This window comes from Rhinopithecus bieti, unplaced genomic scaffold (genome assembly GCF_001698545.2).
Source record: "Rhinopithecus bieti isolate Rb0 unplaced genomic scaffold, ASM169854v2 scaffold_8675, whole genome shotgun sequence".
NCBI classification, from domain to species: domain Eukaryota; kingdom Metazoa; phylum Chordata; class Mammalia; order Primates; family Cercopithecidae; genus Rhinopithecus; species Rhinopithecus bieti.
In genome coordinates this window covers 1-10,657 of record NW_016806447.1, presented here as the reverse complement: position 1 = coordinate 10,657, position 10,657 = coordinate 1, and positions in this window count along the sequence as shown.

Here is a 10,657-nt window from a genome sequence, read left to right as displayed (position 1 = left end):
TTGAAAACTACAAAGTAATTGGCAACCTGGAAAAAACAATCTTAGTCAGGTGGTGGGGAAAAATTTTGGTTGGAGAAAGCTTAGAAGAGAAGAGGGAGATGAGAAAGTGGTGATGATAAATACAGACTACTCTTTCAATAAGTTTTTTAATAAGGTAAAAATAAGAATGACAGTAATTGAAACAAAACATGGGGTCAAAGGAGTTCACTTCTTTTAAAGACATGAGATTCTAGGATGTGCTTGTATGCTGTTGTGGTGACCTAGAGAGTGGGAGAAGTGGATAAAGCTAGGGAGAACGTGACTGACAGCAGAATCTTTGAGAAGGTGAAAGAGGATGACATTCAGAGAATTGGATGACATAGGTTGCATTTGATAGGAATATTATATTCATCATAACAAAGGACTAGATTAATACCTAAGAAAAAGTGTAGATAGGGTTGTTTTGGGTGGTTAGGTAGGGGTGGGGACGGAGTGATGCTGAAAGGAATGAGGAATAAGAGAGAAGGAAGATGACCATTTTGAATAGGAAAACAGATGTGAAATAGACTTAAAAAAAATAAACCACTAAGACAGTATGTTACTATTGCAAAGTATGTTGAGACTTGTGGTCGTGAATCAATTTAGTAAAATTCTGTGCTTTCTTCCAGCAAAATGCATGATATGACAAAATTCCACTATTTTCCTCTCTTCTGAGTGATTTCCTGTAGGCTAAATCTGAACACTTGTTGAAAGTTTAAGTTAGAATATTATCACAGAATTTTGAAACTAGATGTGCCCTCAGAGGCCATCCAGTCCTAACTCATTGTTTTCCAGAATACAAAATTATTGCCTATTGATTTCTTAAAACACATCATTCTTGGATTCTATGGTATGTCCTTCACACATGGAATCAATTTTTTTCTCATCTGTTTTCCACTCTGTACACCAAGCTTGTCAAACTCATTGCCCGTGTGCCACATGCAGCCCAGCACGGCTTTAAATGAAGTCCAATACACATTTATAAGCTTTCTTAAAACATATTTTTTTGCGATTTTTTTTTTAGCTCATCAGCCATTGTTAGTGTTAGTGTATTTTATGTGTGGCCCAAGATAATTATCCCAATGTGGCCCAGGGAAGCCAAAAGATTGGATATCCAGCTGTACACTGTATACATACATATACGTTATCTCAGTTCTTGTACATTTTTATTTTTCTCACTTTATACATTTATATCTCCAATTTGCTTAGTTCATCTCCTTCCTTTCCTTCATTCAGCCGACTACCAGTTCATGTCTTCTTTCTGTCTTCCCTAAATGATAATATCCTTGAAGATTTAAAGAATTCAGGTGTTAGTTTTTGGTTGCACTCTCAAAGCCTAGCACAGTTCCTGACTCTCTGGTGACTTTACATTACTGAAGTAATTTACATTACTGATTACTGCGGTAAAGAAGTTTTAGTTTTGCTTCAATAAGTGACAGTGAGTAGGAAAGATGGATCAAAACATTTTTATTGTGATTAATGAATCTGCAGCCAAAGAATATTTGATATCCCAGAGAGGTAGAGCTGAGCATGAGTTGAATTAGCTCTTAATGGAATTGGCACCACATCCTTTAATGCTTCTCTTAGAAAGTCTAGTGATATTTTTTTCCCTTTCTGTATCTGCTTAGTTGTGACTGGAGTTGTATTATTACCATGGCTGCAGAAATCCTTGAGTACCTGATGAGCTTTGATATTGTACTCAGAAGCTAGAAAGAAGATGTTGGTTTAAAATAGATCAAGCTCTTAGAAATTCTATAGAGATCATCATGTATTTTAGAAGAACTAAATATATTCCTCAGAGAGCCAGCCTATTTCCACCTCGTCTCAGGTTTTAACGATGTCTCCTTTTATTTTCTCCTAAGATTTTATCTGAATTTCTTTTTTATCCTCAAGTCAGAGCCTCATTATTTGAGTTTATTATGTACCAGGAAGACTTCATTAAAAACCAATCATGCCATTGCATTTCTTATTTTGAGCAGGTAAAACTTGATGTAAAATGAAAATCTTCTGACTTTTGCTTCAGGGTAAAAAATGTGCAGTAAACTTGAAATCAGTCTCTGGCTGTAAAATTCTTTCCCCAAAAGTTTCTTAAGTACATCTCCCCTGCAGCTACTCCCAATTTCAACCTCCCCTTTTTTTCTGTCTTCTCACCTAAGATGTCTTCCTGCCTCCCCTCCAGTCATTTACTGCTGTCAGAATAATCTTTAAAACTATAGTTCTGATGATCACTTCTTTGCAAACACTTCTTTTGGCTCTCTTTTGCTTGGAGAGTATGGTTAAAGCTTCTTAAATAGACAGACCACAGCCTGGTCTACTTCTAACTTGCCCTTCCATTTTTCTGCCCTCTTGCATATATCCTGCACTCTAAATAAATTTCCCTCATCATCCTTCCCTGAACATACCTCTCGTTTTCTCACCTTGAAACTTTAGCACATGAGATTCAGTCACATGGACTTTTATTCAGAGCCCCAGTTCCCCCCATCTCAGTACTTCATATTCAGCACAAAGGCCATGTCATCAAATTTTGCATGACAGCTTCCAGTTGGAAGTAATTTTTCACTCATCTGAATTTGCATAGTGCTTCAAAATATCTCTTTATCAAAAAGAATTCTGACTTGTGCTATTATTACATTGGTTTTGCTAAGTGCCTTTCTAAAATGTAGGTGCTAAAATTTAGGTTGTTTATCTTGATAAATTCCTCATATGGATTGTAGTGCCTTTCACCTTGTTTCCAAAATGAATGACTGAAATATATAGAAAAAGTGTTTTATTCAGCAAATACTTTTGAGGGATCATTATGTTCCAGGTACGATGTTAGATGCTGAAGATATAGTGGTGAAGAGGGTTAACATAGTCTTTGCCTTTATATGCATAGATTCTAATAAGCAGTACAGACATTTGTCAAACACTTTATAATAATCAGGATATTGCAACAAATGATAAGGGCATTAGAAAGTGCTCTGGGAACATATAAGACTACTATATCTCGATCTCTATACTTAGATCTATAATAGGGAGCTAATAGGTAAATGGAAACAGTGTGTACTGTGAAAGAACGTCCTAGGTAGAGGGAACAGTATGTTTTTGAGACCCAGCAGCAAAAGACATAGAGGCTCCTTTCAAAATTGAGAAAAGTCTGGTGTGGCTGGAACATGTAACATGTGCAGTAGAGGGTATCAGATGAAGGTCAGGATGTGGAATGTCTTGTAAGCCATGTCAAAAAGACAAAACAAAATTGTATTTTATCCTAAGGGTAATGGGGAGCCAATGAAGGTTTTTAAAAGAGGCCTAGTGAGATCCGTGATTTTAAACAAACACTAACTACATTGTGAAGAGTGGAATGGAAAGAGGCCAGAAGAGTATAGGAAAACTAGAAAAGATGATATTCTTGGAGTTTAGGTGCCAAACTTTGGCTTAGGCAAGGAAGCAATGTCAATTAGGTTGGAGAGAACTTTAAGCCTTCAAGAGAAGTACTTGAGAGATGGAAATAACAGGCCTTACATTTCTGGGGTGACAGAGAGGTAAGGTTCAAGACTGTCTTCCATGTTTCTCACATGAACAACGAAGAGGAGAGGAACCTGTGTGTTGAAAGAGGGAACACTGGAGGAGGAACAAGATTAGGAGGCACAAAAAGAAGAAAAATTTCATTTATACATGTTATACATCCAAATGGCATCTGCTAGGCAGTAAGATCTGTGATTGGAAGAGTGACCTGGTTAATTATGTAGATAGAGGAACCATATGCATGTAAGGCAGTAAGTAAAGCAACGAGTGTGGGTGAAAGTTCCAAGTAACAAAAGTGTAGAGTCAATAAAGGGTCTAGGAGAGAACCCTGAGACTCGCCAACTTTTAAAAGTGAGGTAAGGAGAAAAGGAGCTAGCAAAGAGAACTGAGAAGAAACAGCTAATGGAAAACCAACCAACCAACCAACCAACCAACCAACCAACCAACCAACTGACCAACCTCAGTGCAAAGTAATGTGACAAAAGCTAAGAGAGAGAATTGCAAAGAGAAGGGAGTGGTCACAGGGTGAAATGCTGCTAAATGTCAAGCAGTATGAGGACAGAGAAAATGTCTATTGGGCATAATGGCAAAGATGTCATAATTGACTTTGGTGAAAATAGTGGAGCCGTGAGTGAAAACAGACTAGAAAATGTTGGGCAGAAAGTGGAAGGTAAGGAAATGGAGATAGTGATTGTAGATAGCTCTTTCTAAGAGCTTTGCTGTAAGGGGCAGGAAAGCCTATAGCTAAAGTTGCCTGTGGAGGTGAGGGTGGGTTTTGGGACTATTTGCTTATTTTTAAAATGGGAAAGGAGCTGGGGTGGGGAGGGAGAGATAAATTAACAACAAGAAAGAGAGGGAATAATTAAAATGAGAAACCTTGAGAAGACAGAAGGAGATTGAACCTGTGAGGTGAAGGTATAGGAGGAGGTAAATCTTTCCTTTACACAATGGAAGAAGTAAAACGTTGATATGAATGTGAATAAGCTTGTATACAGCATTTGACTGAGGGAAATCTATTGTGACAACTTCCTTCTTTTGGGTATAAGAGTTAAGTTTATCTGCTTTGAGAAAGGATGAGATAAGATTAAGGAGAGAGGAGAAAGTGGAAAAAGCCATAGTGGAAAATAAGAGTGAATTGAAGAAAAAGATAACATAGTAGATTGTAAGGCAATGCTGGGCACCTGCTTGCAACTGGCAGCTGCACCTTTATTGTGGTGGCCATTTATTTACATGTGCCATATTCTGATTGTTTGTCCATTCAAGGGGAGTGGAGTTTTAGGGTAGAGGCTGATTTCCATGTAGCCAAAAATCTTGAGGGAATTTTCAGTGAGGTTGTTGGTAGTGCCTTAGAGAGCCACAGAGAGCCCAAGTTTTTCTCTGTTCCAAAATAGTGGTTGTGGTGATCATACCCATCATCTATTCCATCGCACACTAATAGTTTTCAATCTTTATCAGCTGCAGACATCTGTCAACCCCAGTTCTGGGAGGAATTCCATCTTATACTTGTATTTCTCTCTTCTGGAATTTTCCCTTCACACTGTCAGTGACAAGGCGGGAGCAAACTACTGGATTATGACACATGAACACATTGTGTCTCCAGGACAGAGAAGCAGTGGAACCAGAACTCCAGCATCCTGGAATAACTGAGACTGTGAGGAAGTCCAGTGATCTCATCACAAGAAATAGCTCAAGTAAATTTAGTGTCACCATTATTACTAAGTGCAAAAAAGCTCTCCTTGGCTGATGATTAAGCAGTAGCCCTCATCTGCAGTCATAGATACTTAACAAGCAGTTGGGCAACACCAGACACAAATCTCTTGTCCTAATAGAGTAAGTATATATATATTTTTCCTACAATTTGATAACATATTAATAGAACATCTTAATAGAACCTGAAGTTCTTATTAACATAATAAGCAAAACATTCCCTTCCTATCATGTCAACAAACCAAAGTATGTTTTCCTTTCAATTTCTCAACTATCATAGTATATTGCCAACTATTTTGGAATATAAAAGTGTAGAGCTTAATTTGAAACTCTTTTATATACTTCCACCAAGTAAGTACCTTAAATCTGGCATATATTTTGTTGTTCTTACATAACATATATTTCCGCTGTCTTACATGTTGGAGTTTTATTATGAATACGTAATCCTTCTTTGTCCTTTTGCAAAGAATGGAATTTCTGGGATTGGTGCTAAATTCCAGGTTTCAGTCTTTAAAAATCTTGGACTTGAAGTAGGAATGCATGTTATCCAAAATAAAGTATTTCTTGATCATAACAAAGGCCTTGCAATGAAAAGAGAAGTTTGCTGAAACTTAACTGATTTCTTTGTTGCCACCCTTTCATGTAATTTCTCAGGCACAGGTCTGGAAGTGGTTCTGAAGTTAAATTGAAAGTTTAGAAAAAGACAGTTGAGTTATGCTTACTAGTAATTGTAGCCTTACTGTGAGGAACAAGGATCAGTTTATGAATGTCCTCGATATTAATAGAGAAGCTGATTTGTTGAAAATCAGCCTCCGTGCTTTGAGTTAGAAGACATTTCCAGACTCATTGACTGAAAATAATGTCCTGATTGTTTAAATTTAGATGCTGTAGAGATTACTTCATCAAAGAGATGTGACCAAATGGCAAATTTAATGAGGTTTCTCTAAAAAATGCACAATCACAATTGATCATAATAGAACAATATATAGCCAAACCATGACCTCACATTTTACTAACATATAGATCCTTTTCATTAAAGTGCTCTATTTTAATAAACCCAAACATTCTCTAGATGCTTTACTGTTTCTTAAAAGTGATGAAATCTTGATACAGGAGGATTCTTCTGCCTCAGCCTCCTAAGTAGCTGGGATTACAGGTGCCTGCCATCACGTCTGGCTAATTTTTGTAATTTTAGTTGAGACGGAATTTCACCATGTTGGCCAGTCTCATCTTGAACTCTTGACCTTGTGATCCGCCCACCTATGCCTCCCAAAGTGCTGGGATTACAGGCGTGAGTCACTGTACCCGGCCTATTATTACTTTTGATGGGTTACCAGTGTCCAAGGTTTTATCTCCTTTTTGTTTTCCCAAATTCAATAATTAAATTGCATTCAAAAATAAGGCCCCAAATATCTTTAAAACATGTCAGAATACATTCATTAAACAAAAAAAAAAGTTAGTAGCACCCTAAAGATTGTGTCTATATCACTTAAAATTCTCAATTCATGACATCCTAATTTTAAGATGACCTTTTAAATTAGGAAAGCTAACTGAAGTATCTTACCAGCTGTTTTCATTAAAATTTTGTTAGCAAATCTGTGAAAATCTTCAAGATGAATTAGAAATGTACTTAGAGAGCAACAATTAAAGGCTTAGAATTGTATTACATGCTAATTCCCAAGGATGGTTTGTAAAATGTTAAAATCCAAAGATTGGTTCTGAATATATTTTGCCAGCTGCTATGTTGGATTACTTTAAATTCATATTTTGAGAACACAATACTGTTCTGAAGAAAACCAAAAATCTTCAGTAAAAGACTTTTATTTAATAAGGATTTCACAGATATTTTATCTTGTAGAAAGGCAGCTTTCAAACACAGCCAATTTTTCACTGGCGAAAATAGTAAAATAAGGAGTGGGGGGAAAGCAAGAACTTGTGCCGTGCCAAAACAAAGTCTCCAAAGATATTTTTTGATTGAGTTTCTTTCCTTTGGGAATTTCATAAATTGCTTCTTGTACACAAACATTAGCAATAATTTACCTTTGTTATAACTTTAAAAATAATTTAACAAAATCATTATTTTATTATTGTCCTTGTCACAACACCATTTTGATAGACTGATTTTTGAGATAACTCTTTTGCAAAATATCTCGGTATTTGTCTTGCATGACATTGTTTTAGAATGCAATTGGGAGCTGATTCCTAATATTTTGTCTAAATATCTAGGTAGTGTCACACTTTTTAATTTTGGATTGCAGTTTTCACCTCACTGTTTGCTCAACAGTTCAGCGAAGTCTGAGTCGGTGGATGGGTATCTGACCTGAACTTGGAGTGGGTAATTCCAGAAAGTTTTCTGGAGAAACTCTGCAACAAACCGCCGGGGGTGGGATTAACGTCCGAAGCTCACACTGGCTTCAACTGATTGGCAGGAATGAAGTGGGTGGAACCTCCTGACCCTGCCCTCCTGCTTCCGTTGCTAGGGACGCTTCGGCCCAGGATACCACCATGGATCAGGAAGAGGGCCTGAAGGCCTTGGACAATATTGTCACTCAGTTCAACACCTATGAAGATTTCCTGGACTCGCAGATCACTACTGTGGACTTGTACTACCTGGAGGTAAGGGCGGAGCGCGGCAAGGTAGCCGCCGTCCCGCGTCCTTTGGTCCCTCCTTCAGTCCCCGCTTCGTGGGCTGGTCGCCCCCTGGCGCTGGACAGCTCAGCTGTCAGGCTCCGCGGTTTCGGTACGGCGACACTAAAGCCGCTGGCGAGGTGAATTGCCATGTCCTTACCGCCCCGCGCTCCCCCGTCCGAACAGAACTTGGGCCCCTCGAGTCACCCAGCGCAGAAACACGTGCGGGCACACTGACTCGGGGGAGCCATGAATTTGTGCTTCTCGGCGTCCCCTGCCTCCTCCCAGCCCACTCCCCTTCTAAAGCCTCTCTCTGCGAGGAAGGAGGTCTGCTGAGAAGTCTCCGGCTGTGATCTAGAACGGACACCTGTTTCTCCCTGCTTTGCCAATTGGTATACTAAAGAACAGAAGATGGTATCTTTACACCAATTCGGTGTGATATTGGGCATTTGGGTTCATGAACTTCCACCTCACGCTAATTGATTCTGAAAGTACAGACATATTCCTGATTCAAGTTTATCGAGTTGATGATCACAACCAATTTTGATAGTAAAAATATACACACAAAAAAGGCGCGAAATTGGACCTAATGGGTTACTTTCCTCTGCCCAGTAGCCAGTCTCCCCTCCCCAGCTACGCCCCCCGCTGTAGGGTGGTGGCGGACAGAGTGGAGTTCTAGTCCTCTGCCAGGGGAGAACCCAGACGCGCAGGAATTAACAAGCCACCGGTAGTGGGAAGCTGGGAAGTGGACGATGGCTCCCAAAGTCCCCGCATATTCCTAGCCAAACTCCCACTAAATGGGCCCACTAAATGGACGCTCACCTGGAGATTCGGCTGTGCTCGCCATAGGACCCAGAATTGCCCTATCCTTATTTAGGCCAGAGAGAACAAGCGCCACTAAGTGGTGAAATGCCACATCAGTTTGGGAAGGATTTGCATCCTGTCACCAACTCCTCACACTTCTGAACTGCAACAAAGTAACTGCATTTTAGTGGATTGACACTTTCGGATTTCAAAGATTGGTTACAGTGGCCTTTCACTTAAATATGGATTACAGGTTTCAAAAGTGTTATTCTTCAGTACACTTAAAAAATAAATGTAGATGGTATTTCCAACATAGCTCCTGGCTTCAAAAGCAAAATTTTACAATATTATACAGGTAATATATTTAAAGTCATGACAGTCAGTTTTATGCCTTGCATCCAAGACACTGAAAAAGTGATGCTGCTAAACAATGTTTGCATCTAAATTTTAGAATGTTTAAATAAACAAAAAATGAAATATACACAATAAACATCTTGATAGACTAAAATCATCTTTGTAGCATATGTGGAAGATTGGCAAACTTAAACCTAGTATTATTAAGAAATGTTTTAATATTTTTTAAGGCACAGTTTTTCATGTGAGTATGGACCTAAAACATTAATTTTTTTATATTTATCATATTATAGGTTTATTTTGTATAAATTTATCATAATAAATCAATGGCTACAGAATAATAAGAACAGTCTTACTTACTGTGTACATACTAAGTTCCACACTTTACCAGTTATAGTGCACAGATAACTTAAAAACTACAGATTAGAATAAGCAAAAACTGTGTGCTTTGAAACTTGTCGTTTCAAAATAAATTAAAAGATATAAGCAGTTTAGGCTGAGCGTGGTGGCTCATGCCTGTAATCCTAGCACTTTTGGGAGGCTGAGGTGGGTGGATCTCTTGCGGTCAGGAGTTCAAGACCAACATGACGAAAACCTGTCTCTACTAAAAATGTAAAAATTAGCTGGGCGTGGTGGTGCATGCCTGTAACCCCACTACTTGGGAGGCTGAGGCAGGAGGATCATTTGAACCCCTGAGGCAGAGGTTGCAGTGAGTGAACTGAGATCTCACCACTGCACTCCAGTTTGGGCAACAGAGACTAGATCTCTAAAACATTAATATTAATTATAGATGAGAAATTACTGATTTGTGTTTCAACAATCAGAAATTTTTTTGTTTTTTTGAGATAGAGTTTCACTCTGTTGCCCAGGCTGGAGTGCAGTGGCCCCATCTTGGCTCACTGCAAACCTCTGCTCCCTAGGTTCAAGCAATTCTCTTGCCTCAGCCTCCAAAGTAGCTGGGATTACAGGTCTGCACCACCACACCCAGCTAATTTTTGTATTTTTAGCAGACACAGGATTTCACCATGTTGGCCAGGCTGGTCTCAAACTCCTGACCTCAAGTGATGCACCAGCCTCAGCCTCCCAAAGTACTGGAATTACAGGTGTGAGATATCACACCCGGCCCATCAATCAGAATTCATTAAAGGTTTCCAAAATGGAAGATGGTAGTTACGTTTGGAGAAATGACAAAGAAATTTACTTTTACATTTGTCATTGGTTAAGCTTATTTTTGTTGTATTTTCATAAAAAATAAGATGAAAATTTAGTTGAATAATGATAATTAGACAGGTATATACATATGTGTGTGTGTGTGTGTGTGTGTATACATATGGATTGATTAATGATAACTTTTAAAGTGCTGTTATTTCTAGAGACCTACATTCCTAAATACTTTCTGTGGAAGCAAGTTCATTGTGCACTTAGGTCACACAGAAACAAGTAGAATCCTCAACATCCTTTCAGTAGTCTAGAAAGCATGTTTCACAAATCATGGATCATGCTAAGTGAGCTGATACTTGTGCTTTTCCTATTTCTCTCTCTCTCTCTCATCATCATCATCAGTAACTGACTTTGATTTGAATGGAACAATTTTTTTTTTATTATACTTTAAGTTCTAGGGTACATGTGCATAACGTGCAGG